At 46.3% G+C, this 12,582-nt stretch overlaps 1 long non-coding RNA gene across 3 annotated transcripts in view; it reads left to right on the top strand.

The window, feature by feature from the left end:
* LOC137562587 (uncharacterized) overlaps positions 1-12,582 on the top strand; it is a 173,116-nt gene that overhangs the window by 62,774 nt on the left and 97,760 nt on the right. For all 3 annotated transcript variants that reach the window (XR_011030144.1, XR_011030145.1, XR_011030146.1), the window contains exon 4: positions 4,524-4,601. This is a non-coding gene — a long non-coding RNA (uncharacterized lncRNA). The remainder of the gene's footprint in view (positions 1-4,523; positions 4,602-12,582) is intronic.

Raw genomic sequence — 12,582 nt, 5'->3', positions numbered from 1 at the left:
AATGTCACCATGTAATGTCAGAGTGTAAATCAGGGATTTAAAAGATTTTACAATGGGCAAACACTGACTAAATCATTTATACATAATTATTGTAAAATGAAGCACTTTTTTATTACATTATTTTCACTGGAGTTCCTCTTTAAGACAACTGGCAGAAATAGTACAAAATCGGACAGCATAGAGAGAGCTAACCTATAGAATCACCAAGAGTCGGATACGACTGAATGGATAACATCATCACCATTCCATATGCAGCAATCTCATTCCTATGTGCAGCCACCTTAAAGAGACTCTGTAACAACATTTTCAGCCTTATTTCTTCTATCCTGTAAGTTCCTATACCTGTTCTAATGTGGTCTGTCTTACTGCAGCCTTTCCTGGTTGCACAGTGGCTGTATTATCTCTGTTATATAGTCTAATCTTCTTTCCTTTGACGGCTTTGTTGGGCTCAGGCACTCAGGCAGGAATGTGCTGCTCTGCTTGTGATAGGTAGAAGCTAGACACACCCTCTCCATGCCCCCTGCAGGCTCTGTGTGAGTCACAGACTGAGCTCCTCTCAGCCTATCCCACTCTGCTTAGCAGCCATGTCTTTTGTTTGTAAACACTGCATAAAAATGGCAATTACAAGCCAGGATTGCAGCAGGGAAAGGCAGAAACAGCACAGAGGGGCCCAGGAGAACATCATGAATAGAATGGTATGATTTTCATTGTAAGAATAGAGTACAGATTCTCTTTAAGCCCAAGCCTGTGTGGCTTTTCCAAAAATCTGGATTTCTGTACCGGCAAGCAATCTAAGGCCGAACTTGTTTTTCCAATATGTATATAATGTCCTTTTAATAACTTACATCAAATAAATCCCTTTTATAGTTCCTGGTCAGAAGCTCCGTTACCTTCTACAGCACAGACTTTCAGAGCTGCAGAGGGCTCAAATAACTCTATGTCCCGCCCCCTGAGTAACATGATGTGGCAAAACTAAGAATAGGTGCCCCTCCTACATAGCCTGCTGTTAGCCCTAACGAGAATTTTTCTGAAGATGAAGCATTCGGACGCTGTGTTTGCTAAGCTATCACACAGTATATTTAGATCTGTATAACTGGAAATGGGATTTGAAAGTACAATCATCCTTGGAACCTGGTCACAGCATGGATGAGTTAATGAATTTGGTGAGGAAACGTGACTGACTGACTCCTGTGTACAGATTTAGCACAGATGTTAATGAAGTGGTTTTCGCAGAGAGGGAGATTTGCATAGAGTGGGAACCGGGCAGATGTTGCTAAGCGGCACAGAGGCATCTGATCCCGAGTCACCACGGTTACCTGTCCATCCTGCAGCTATGTCACTCCATCTCATCCATCTCAGCACACAGCCCCAGCACAGACTCGGCGAAAGATGTCATCGCAAGTGTCACGTGTCTTAAAGGACAACTGTCACGAAAAATTTGTAAAATTGTAAATACTTACAGATAAAATGTACGTTGGTCCCAGAGTAAAATGCCCTTTAAATTACTTTTCCCCTTTGTTGCTGTTACTTATAGTAGTTAGGGAAAAGCTGACAGATTTGTCAGGTTTTGGACTAGTCCATTACCTTATGGGGAATTTTCAGTTATTCCTTATTTACCAAAGCACTTACTGAACTGCAGTTGCTTAGCCATACCGCCAAAATATTGTGCAAACGAGAAGGGAAGCCGGCTAATCTGTCTAGATCCATTCCAGGGAGTGCTTTTGTAAAGAATAAAGGTAATATACTGAGAATCCCTCATGAGGAGATGGGCTAGTCCAAACCTATCAGATTTTTACTTTTTACAGTAAGTTACAGCAACAGGAAAAAAAGTAAATAAAGAATGACACAGAGAGCCCAATATAGTGTATTATGTACTGGTAAAAATGAATTGATGATAGAGTAAGTATCTTTATACTCACTGTGTAGGCAGGTGGGGAGATAAAGCCTGTCCCCACTCAGGGTTAAAGAGGATCTGTAACATCAAAACATCCCCTGGGGGGTACTCACCTCGGGTGGGGGAAGCCTCCGGATCCTAATGAGGCTTCCCACGCCGTCCTCCATCCCTCAGGGGTCTCGCTGCAGCCCTCCGTGAAAGATGACGTCAATATTTACCTTCCCGGCTCCTGCGCAGGCGCTCTGACGGCTGTCGGCTCCGAAGTAGGCGGAAATACCCGATCGCCGTCGGGTCTGCTCTACTGCGCAGGTGCAAGTTTCCGGCGCCTGCGCAGTAGAGCGGACCTGACTGAGATCGGGTATTTCCGTGTAGTTCGGAGCCGAGAGCAGCCACAGCGCCCCCGCTGGAGCCTGCAAAGGTAAATATTGATTTTACAGTCGGGTCTGTCGCCGGCTGTTCGGAGGGCTGCAGCGAGACCCCCGTGGGATGGAGGACGGCGTGGGAAGCCTCATTAGGATCCGGAGGCTTCCCCCACCCGAGGTGAGTACCCCCCAGGGGATGATTTTGAGGTTACAGAGTCTCTTTAAGAAGTCGTACTCTGTACATCAGAAGGAAGAGATAACACCCAGGTGTGGACTCATATAGTACAAGTTGAACAGAGGCGCCAAAAGAGTAAAAATAGATACAAAGATAAAAAATGGGGAGGCAGTGGTGAACTTCTCTCCTCCAAGAAGACACAAAAACGTATTAACAACAACGTAGGAAAAAGGTAAATAAAGAATGTTTGGAGGAGGTAAGTCCACCATTGCCTCCACAAATTGCCTCCACAAATTGCCTCCACAAATGTTAAACTTTTTAGACATTTTTATTCTTCTGGCGCCTCTGTATCCTTGTTACATACACAGCAGGCCGATTCCCGATGCTGCCACAGCCTCCCTGGTTGCCCCCCAATTGTTAAAGGGAAGGTCCAAGCAAAAAAAAAAAATGAGTTTAACTTACCTGGGGCTTCTACCAGCCCCATGTAGCCATCCTGTGCCCTCATAGTCACTCACTGCTGCTCCAGTCCCCCGCTGGCAGCTTTCTGACCTCGGAGGTCAGGGCCGCATTGCGTACATTTTTACGCATTCCCGCTAGTGCAGGAACATTAACATATACATTTTTACGCGTTAGTGGTGCAACGCATACATTTTTGTTCCTGCACTAGCTGGAATGCGTAAAAATGTATGCAATGCGGCCCTGACCTCCGAGGTCAGAAAGCTGCCAGCGGGGGACTGGAGCAGCAGTGAGTGACTACGAGGGCACAGGATGGCTACATGGGGCTGGTAGAAGCCCCAGGTAAGTTAAACTCATTTTTTTTTTTTTGCTTGGACCTTCCCTTTAAAGGATACCCGAAGTGACGTGTGCCATGATGAGATAGACATGTGTATGTACAGTGCCAAGCATAGAAATAACTATGCTGTGTTCCTTTCTTTCTTTCTCTGCCTGAAAGAGTTAAATATCAGGTATGTAAGTGGCTGACTCAGCCCTGACAGGGCTGACAGGAAGTGACTACAGTGTGACCCTCACTGATAAGAAATTCCCCTTTTTATCTCTTTCTTGCTCTCAGGCGCCATTTTCTGCTAGGAAAGTGTTTTATAGTTTGAATTTCTTATCAGTGAGGGTCACACTGTAGTCACTTCCTGTCTGAGTCAGGACTGAGTCAGCCACTTACATACCTGATATTTAACTCTTTCAGGCAGAGAAAGAAAAAAAGTGGCACAGCATAGTTATTTGTGTGCTAGGCACTGTACATACACATGTCTATCTCATCATGTCACTGCGGGTATCCTTTAAATGTCCCCCGATGCCCGTGCTTACCTGTCTGCCGGCCCAGCCTCCAGCCTCTCCTCCGCTGTCACCCGCGTGTCTGGCATTATCGCAGTACAGCAGTCATGGTGACAAGGGAGGAGGACGGGAGTCATGCCAGCAAAGAGGTGAGAATCTTCAGGGAACAGGGGACATTTAACACTTGGGGGGTCCGTCATGCATGTCATCATCGCACGCTGTTACAGATCGGCCATGTGCGTCCGATATTTCCCAGCATGCCTGATCGATGCATTGGGCAGACATGTGGCAGCACCCATTTTCATCCAATTCTCTACATTTATATAATCGGATGGTTAATCGGCCAGCAAAATTGCTAGATGTATGGCCACCTTAAAGAGAAACTCCGACCAAGAATTGAACTTTATCTCAATCAGTAGCTGATATCCCCTTTTACATGAGAAATCTATTCTTTTTCACAAAGAGGCCATCAGAGGACGCTGTATGACTGATATGGTGGTGAAAACCCACCCACAAGAAACTCTGAGGACCGTGGTACTCCTGGCAGTTTCCTGTCTGTGAACCTTGTTGCATTGTGGGAAATAGCTGTCTACAGCTGTTTCCAACTGCCAAAAAAGCATGCAGCAGCTACATCACCTGCCAACAGTAAAAATGTCACCATTTAATAAATGTCAGAATGTAAATCAGGGATTTAAAAGATTTTACAATGGGCAAACACTGACTAAATCATTTATACATAATTATTGTAAAAATGAAGCACTTTTTTAATTACATTATTTTCACTGGAGTTCTTCTTTATGTGCAGAAATTGTGGATTACAAACAGGACTGGCAATGCTGCAGGCGACTGTGAAGGAGAGAAGGATGCTGGGAATGTGACAGAGGTGAGGACAGAGGCTTAGCAACAAGTGTAGCTGACAACCGAGGGGCCGTAGTGATGGCAGCCGCACAGCGCGCTATTGCTGGAATCCATATCAGAGGTATGTAAACATAGCTGTACATCGAGAGCGATAAGGAGAGAAGTGGAGCTCGAGTGGGCGGCTGGCAGGGGTGAGTGACTAACATCCAGCAGGTTGGGAAAGACGTGCGGGGGTGAAAACTGCAGGGCACTGAGCAGAAGAATGTGACAAGTCGATCCAAAGAGGAAAAAATAGCAACAGGCAAAGAATGCGAGCAGAGGTGGCGAGTAGAGGAAGGAAACGGCGTGCCCAGATATAATGGAGTGAACAAACTGTACATTACTCTAAATGACAGCCCTGCTCAGTAACTATGACAACGAACACAGCGGCATAACAATAGCCCCCAAGTGCCTTGCTGTTAGGGAGGGTCCTGTGCGTACTTCAGCGGAGCATTAGACATCACCTGCACCCAGTGGCAGGACAGGTCCTCTTCTTTCCAGCTCCTCGCTGCGCCGTGCAACCAATAACCTTACGGCTGCAGTCTCCGAGTGTCGTGTGAAGTGAATCCAGAGCTGCATGAGCCAATCACCTTTTGGCTCCAGTCTCTGCATGTCATGTGACATGAATCCAGAGATGCATGAGCCAATCACCTTACGGCTCTAGTCTCCGAGTGTCATGTGACATGAATTGAGAGCTGCATGAGCCAATCACCTTACGGCTCCAGTCTCTGCATGTCATGTGACATGAATCGAGAGATGCATGAGCCAATCACCTCACAGCTCCAGTCTCTGCATGTCATGTGACGTGAATCGAGAGCTGCATGAGCCAATCACCTTACGGCTCCAGTCTCTGCATGTCACGTGACGTGAATCGAGAGCTGCATGAGCCAATCACCTCCCAGCTCCAGTCTCTGCATGTCACGTGATGTGAATTGAGAGCTGCATGAGCCATTCACCTCACAGCTCCAGTCCCTGCATGTCATGTGAGCTGAATCCATAGCTGCATGGTGAGGAGGAAATGTAAACTAAGTGGCCAAAAAATTAGAAACGCCCTCAAATAACGAGTTGGTCCACCTTTAGCTCTGATCACAGACGAAATTCTTCTTGGCAGGGACTCACCAAGATGCTGATACCGTTGCTGAGAAATATTGGCCCATGCTGACACAATGGCAGATCCAAGTTGGGTCAGATTGGATGGTGGCGTTTTCAAGCTCTGAAGTGATCTTACGACTTTGTCCCACATATGCTCAATAGGATTGAGGTCAGGGGACTGAGCTGCCCATAGAAGCTGGATGCACTCTGATTGATTATCCTCAAACTAATTTGAGACCAATCGAGCATGGTGGCCAGGGCCCACAACAGGCATCTTTTCCTGTGATACCAAAGGCACACTTGATAGTACCCTGCTGCTAAAGCCCGTCATTTGAAAAGTCCGTCTTCTTGTGCATTGGGATATGCTTTGTGATTCACCTGCATTGAATTCAGCTGTAATTTGTGTTGTTGCCTTTCTGTTGCTGTGGACTATGTGTGCTACTTGCCTTTCACCTCTCTCGTTCACCAGCCTTTTCCGACCAGAATAGTTCTTATCACTTGAAGTTTTTTTTTCATAATTGCCACTCTCTAAACACCCGAGATACTGATGGGCGATAAAATGTTAAGAGTTGTGATTTCGGAGATGCTAGCACCAGCTCTTCTTGCATAGCACCAGTAGCCCAAAGAGGTCCAAAAAGGATTAGCACCACTGAATAGCACCAGCTCTTCTTACACAGACAATTATCCCTCGTTCAAAGTCCCTTAACCTCCCTGGCGGTTAATTTTTTTTGCCACATGGGCAAAAATCCTATTTTTTTGAATTTTTTTTTTTTTGTTTCATGTAAAGCTACCAGAGTGGTAGCTACATGAAACACCACTAGAGGGCACATGTGTCCCTCTAGTGCGATCGTCGCCGGTACTAATAGCAAACAGGGGAGCGCGTATATAACGCGTTCCCCTGTTTGGCTTCTCCTGTCGCCATGGCGACGATCGGGATGACGTCATGGACGTCAGCCGACGTCCTGACGTCAGGCGCATCCGATCCGGCCCATAGCGCTGCCCGGAACTCATTGGTCCGGGCAGCGCAGGGCTCTGGCGGGGGGGGCCCTCTTTCGCCGCTGCGTGCGGCCGATCGCCGCAGAGCGGCGGCGATCAAGCTGTGCGCGCGGCTAGCAAAGTGCTGGCTGCTCGCACAGCACTTTGAATTGGGCGAATCGCCCCAGTACAGCCTGAGAAATCCTCCTGCGCGGCATAGCCCGAGCTCAGCTCGGGCTTACCGCCAGGGAGGTTAAAGAGAAACCGTGACCAGGAATTGCACTTCATCCCAATCACTAGCTGATACCCCCTTTTACATGAGAAATCTATTCCTTTTCACAAACGGACCATCAGGGGGCGCTGTGTGGCTGATATTGCGGTGAAACCCCTCCCACAAGAAGCTCTGAGGACCATGGTACTCCTGGCAGTTTCCTGTCTGTGAACCTTGTTGCATTGTGGGAAATAGCAGCAGCAGCTACATCACATGCCAGCAGTAAAAATTTGAACATGTGATAAATGTTAGAATGTAAATCAGGGACTTAAATTTTTTTTAAAAATGGGCAAACACTGACTAAATCATTTATACATATTTATTGTAAAAATGAAGCACTTGTTTTATTACATTATTTTTGCTGGAGTTCCTCTTTAAATCTTTTCCGTACCAATCAGGTGTCCCTCTGCCGTTCAGTCCCTCGGTACACAGCCAGGTGGCCGGTACGGGCAGATAGGAGACAATAGACCAATTCTCCCTAGCAACAGGGATAATTTTCATTTGTCCACCATGAACCAATGAGAATCCTCCCTGGTACTGAGGATTCCCATTGGTCTTGCAGCCCAGTGGAGATCCCCTTGCTTCTGCCGGCCACCAGGCTGTATAAGGGGACCGAGCGGTGGCGATCAAAGCGGACGTGGCACCTAGCCTAGTGAGAATGGCTGCTGTTCCCATAGGCTTTCATTGCATTCAGTTTTCCATACGGTTCGGGAAAATACGGTTCCAGGTTCTGACTTTGCGTTCTGTTTAGCCCAACGAGAGAAGCGGATCCATTTTTTTTCTGAACAAATGGAGGTGGATCCAATTTTTAACATTGGGATCTGCTTCCTAAGCGGAGCTTATAAAAACTTACGGAACAGGTAAATTTTTTAAGCAAGTGTGAACTGGCCCTAGCTGTCAGGGTTGCTCGAATACCCCCTTTTACTATTCGAGTTGTCGCAAATTCGGGTTCGCAAAATTTGGATTCGGTCGTAATCACGACCACGCAAACCAATTCGAATTTGCATTCGCCTCGTGATTATGCATTGAATCCAGAATCACGAGTCGTAATCACGAATGGCCTTTAAATTGCTTCCAAAATTTATTTTAGGGTAAATGATGCATAAAGCATCATTTTTTTTTAAAGAAAAACTACAATTAATTATGTGTGGTGGTATAGTTTTAAAAAAAAAAACTTTGATGAAAAACATTTTGGCTGGGGGCCCTCTGATTGGCCCAACGACGTCATCCAATGGTTTCCATGCGTGCGCAATTCGAATTCGTGATTGCGGATTTATGCCAGTGATCATGACCGAATTTACGTTAATCACGAATGCATGCAAATTCGAATTCCGTGATCTGTATTGATCACGGATTTGGAATTTTTCCGAATTCGAAGCCAAAAAATGCTCATGACCACGGGTAATCCGTGACCATGAGGTCCTGATGAGCCAACCCTGCTAGCTGTAAATCCTAACAGTGGGAGAAACTGACCCTTTGTGGGCTGTCGGTGGCTGACTGGAATTGCTGTGAGAGCTTCCTTCTCTCTCATTGCCAGCAGCACAGCACAGTGAAGTGCAGGAATGAGCTGACATTGGCAGGCCTCTCCACTCTGCTCTTATCTCTCATTCACAAAACTGTGACAGCCCCAAGAGGCCTCTGGGATATCTCAGCTCCTCAATGGCTTTGTGCTGGGCACACTATGGGACTTCTGCACACAGCTCACAGAATAAATCTCCTCTCTCCATTCACAGTGGCCTGCTTTACATGTCAATTGTGCCAACATAGAAGTCTTTATTGCAACTTTTACGACATACAAATAATTGACATGCAAATGATGACACAAAAAGCACAATTATTGTCATTCTTTTCTTGTTGAGTTGTTCAATACTAACATGAAGAGGAACTGTAACCAAGGACTGAGCTTCATCCTAATCAGTAGCTGATACTCCCTTTCCCATGAGAAATCTTTACCTTTTATGAATAGATCATCAGGGGCTCTGTATGGCTGATATTGTGGTGAAACCCCTCCCACAGTGTGATGTCATGACCAAGTGTCACGAACGGTTGCGGGACGGCAGACGGCAGAGAAAATGCGATCGCAATCGATTCTCTGCATCGATTACGATTCAGATCAATAGAATCTGGATTGGTTGTGTAGGGGCTACCTGTAGCAACCTGGAGTTTCTCTTTCTCCCAGCTGTCACGGAACAGCCAGGAGGAACGTAGGCGAATCTCGAAGATTTGCCGTCGATTTCTCGGTCAGATGTGCCAGTCATTGCAGCGAGCAGAAACTGACATTCCTGGTTTTTCTTTTTTAATAAAGACAGTTCTTTCCCTCCTTTCCCCCAAAAGGCAGGAGCCTGCTGCAGAATGTCCCCGGCATCAAGCTGTGCTGATGGCCCATCCATCAGATGGAGCTGATAAGCAGCATGACAGATCCAATTTAGTTGGGAAAAAGTCAGACACTCTGGCTACAATCCCAGCAGGGGAGCTGACACGTAGCTGCTGCCCCAAGCTTCAAAAGAGCCTTCACTTAGGAATGACCTGCTGTAAATCCCAGATGTATATCATATTCCATAAACTGATATATGTGTCATATTTTCTGTATTGCCAGGCTGGCAGACCCTCCAAACTAACAGAGCATGTAGGGCCCTGTCTGGCGCTGGTTCTGAGAAAGTTTCAGAACATCCTGAGGTAAAGACTGCCAGTTAGGCAGTTCGAAAGTGCCCTGATTATACCACAGGGGTCCTAACTCTAATGTTTGGTATCAGGCTCCTGGGTAAATCGAGACTGACCTGAAAATGTTAGTAAATCTGCCCTGACCTGTACAGTTCTGTGAGATAGAGCCCATATATGGTTAGATATGATTTCTGGACCCCAGGACAAGGGCAGGACTCATCTCATATTCTAAGGGGGTGTGTGGCCCCCGCCCTCACTCCCTCCTACTGGATCAGGGGCATAAGAATGGCAGAGGAGCCAACTCAGTGTCCTCCCCTTTGAACATCTTCCTTAATTACATCCTTGCCAGCTTGAGGACATGTTGGCATCTGGTTTGGACTTTGCTACTGAACTGAACCAAGAACTTTATGATTCTCCCAGAACGGACATATTTCCACAAACCCTAAGTATTTTCTCCCTTTTTATTTCATACTGGCTATTAATGTTTCAATAATTGTTGATTTTTATAATTTTCTGTATATATTAATTATTTATATTGCACGTAAATAAAGACTTTATCAAAGTCGTTTACTGTTCCGCAATACCTGCTATACAGCCATACACAGAAACTGAACTCAGGTTTCTGGAGAGACGCTACTGTTGTATTGTTGTTAGCTAGACAGAATAGATTGTTTAACCATTTTTTATTGCAGGCCTAGAAATAGCTAGTTAGTGGGTGCTTCTGGCCCAGGAAAGCAGAAGTAATGGCAGTTATACCCTGAAATAGAGTGTAAGTTGTAATTACCGTACCTCACAGGCTCCCTTCTAGTCGGGCTGCGGCCCAAATTCCGTCGGTTTCTACCCACGGATCGTGACCACAGCTTGCATGATTGGTGTGCTGAAACCGATTGGAAGGCAAATTGCGTTCCGACCACCAGGGCTCCTGTGACACCAAGGTCCTGACTGTTTGCTGTCTGTGAACCTCGTTGCATTGTGGGAAATAATGGCTTTTTTTTTTTACAACTACCAAGCAAGCAATATCTCCCTCTGTGCATAGAACTCTCAGAAATGAACATTCCACAGAGATCACATGTCAGAACTAAAGATGTCACCAGAGTTTTGATAACTGTGGGGTAGGGGTGGAAAGGGTTAAAAATATCTTTTATTTTTCTGTGTAAATGTGTATAATAATGTATTTGGATGTAGTTTACTTTTTTGCCACAAGATGGCACTGCACATAGTTCCCGACTGCTGTAAACAGTAGACAGGAACTAGAGTGTGCATCTGTTCACTTTCAGTTTTAACGATAGCGGGAGCCTGGAATCCAGGTGGAGATGCTACGAGGCTGACTAACAGCCTCACATAAATAAAGCAGGCTAGCTACAAGCAGATTGTCACTAGGCATGGTCGGAAGAGCCCATTTCCATTTCCGGGACAATTCCGCATACCGTCATACCGAAATTCCGCATACCGGCACATTCCGGCGGTATTCCGCATGTATTTTCCGTAATTTTTATCCGGACTTCCGTAATTTTCAAATGATTGTGTCTGTGTTGTCTATTGTCAATAAAGTTGTTGTATATTACGGAAACGTGATTGAAAAGTGTACTTTCGTAAATTTCTTTTTTTACGAAAATGCTGTTTTTTTATATGCGCACTGTTTCTGGGGTGGCGCCCAGGCGGAATTTCGCGTCCTTGAGCTTGTTGTCATGATTGGTCAACTCATTCCGCATCTCTTGATTGGTCAAATCATTCCGATTCCGATTTTACCGGAATTCCGCATTATTCCGCATTCCGGTTTGACGTTTCCGGATTCCGCGGAGCCATGCGGAAACCCCAATTCTGGCGGAATTTCGTTATTTTAGCTTCCGCGGAATTCGGAAGCTCATGCCTGATTGTCACTAGCCTGGCAATCTTTTACGGGGGCTCCCAGCAGAAGCCCTAGCAGCCAATCACAGAGGGGAACCCTGGCCAGCCCCACCTGACCTCATTGAGCCAATCAGAGGGCTCCTAGCCTAAACCCTGGCACCCAATCACAGAAAGGAACACTGGCCAGCCCCCTGTATAATAAGGAGGGCTGCCATGATGAGACATATCGTCTTAGCTTGCTGAATGCTCACTGAGAGACATGTTCCAGTGCTGGTGGCCTAGCAAGGGCTGTACACGGTTATAAATCTAAAGCTGTTCAGTGATTAACCCCTTCACTACTATCACTACACTATTGTTAAATCGTTAATTAGCTTGATTGATGTCATAGTGTGACAGTCAGAGTGTGTGCTCCAGTGCTGCTGGGGCTAGTAGCAAGGGCTGTACACAGTGATAAGCTGTTCAGTGATTAACCCCTTCACTACTATCGTTACACTATTGTTAAATCGTTAATTAGCTTGATTGATGTCATTGTATGACAGTAAGGCCCAGTGCACACCGAGCGGATTTGGATGCGATCCGCCGGCCGCATCCGCCTGTAAATCCGCTTAGCTATTGTATTTCAATGAGCTGGTGCACACCGGCGGTTTGAGGTTTGTAGCAAACCGCAAACGTGCCTCCTGCTGCACGTTTGCGGTTTGCTAAAAACCTCAGACCGCCAGTGTGCACCAGCCCATTGAAATACAATAGCCAAGCGGATTTACAGGCGGATGCAGCCGGCGGATCGCATCCAAATCCGCTCGGTGTGCACTGGGCCAAATCTCTGCAATCCGCACCAAAAACCGCTAGCGTTTTGTGGATCTGCTAGCTGTTTTGGTGTGCACTGGGCCTCAGAGTGTGTGTTCCAGTGCTACTGGCCTAGCAGTGATAAACCGCAAGCTGTTCAGTGATTAACCCCTTCAGTATCACTACATTATTGTTAAATCATTAATTAGCTTGATGTCATTTGTGTGACCGTCAGAGTGTGTGCTGCAGGCAGCTGCTATGTGTCTGTGTTTGTGCTGTGCACAGACCAGGCCAGCTGCTGTCTGCTGGCCAGCTATTAGCCTTAGGTATAGGTTAG

The sequence above is a fragment of the Hyperolius riggenbachi genome, chromosome 3, assembly GCF_040937935.1.
Source record: "Hyperolius riggenbachi isolate aHypRig1 chromosome 3, aHypRig1.pri, whole genome shotgun sequence".
Lineage (NCBI taxonomy): Eukaryota > Metazoa > Chordata > Amphibia > Anura > Hyperoliidae > Hyperolius > Hyperolius riggenbachi.
The sequence above is the reverse complement of the archived record's forward strand: the minus strand, read 5'-3'. Positions and strand labels throughout refer to the sequence as shown.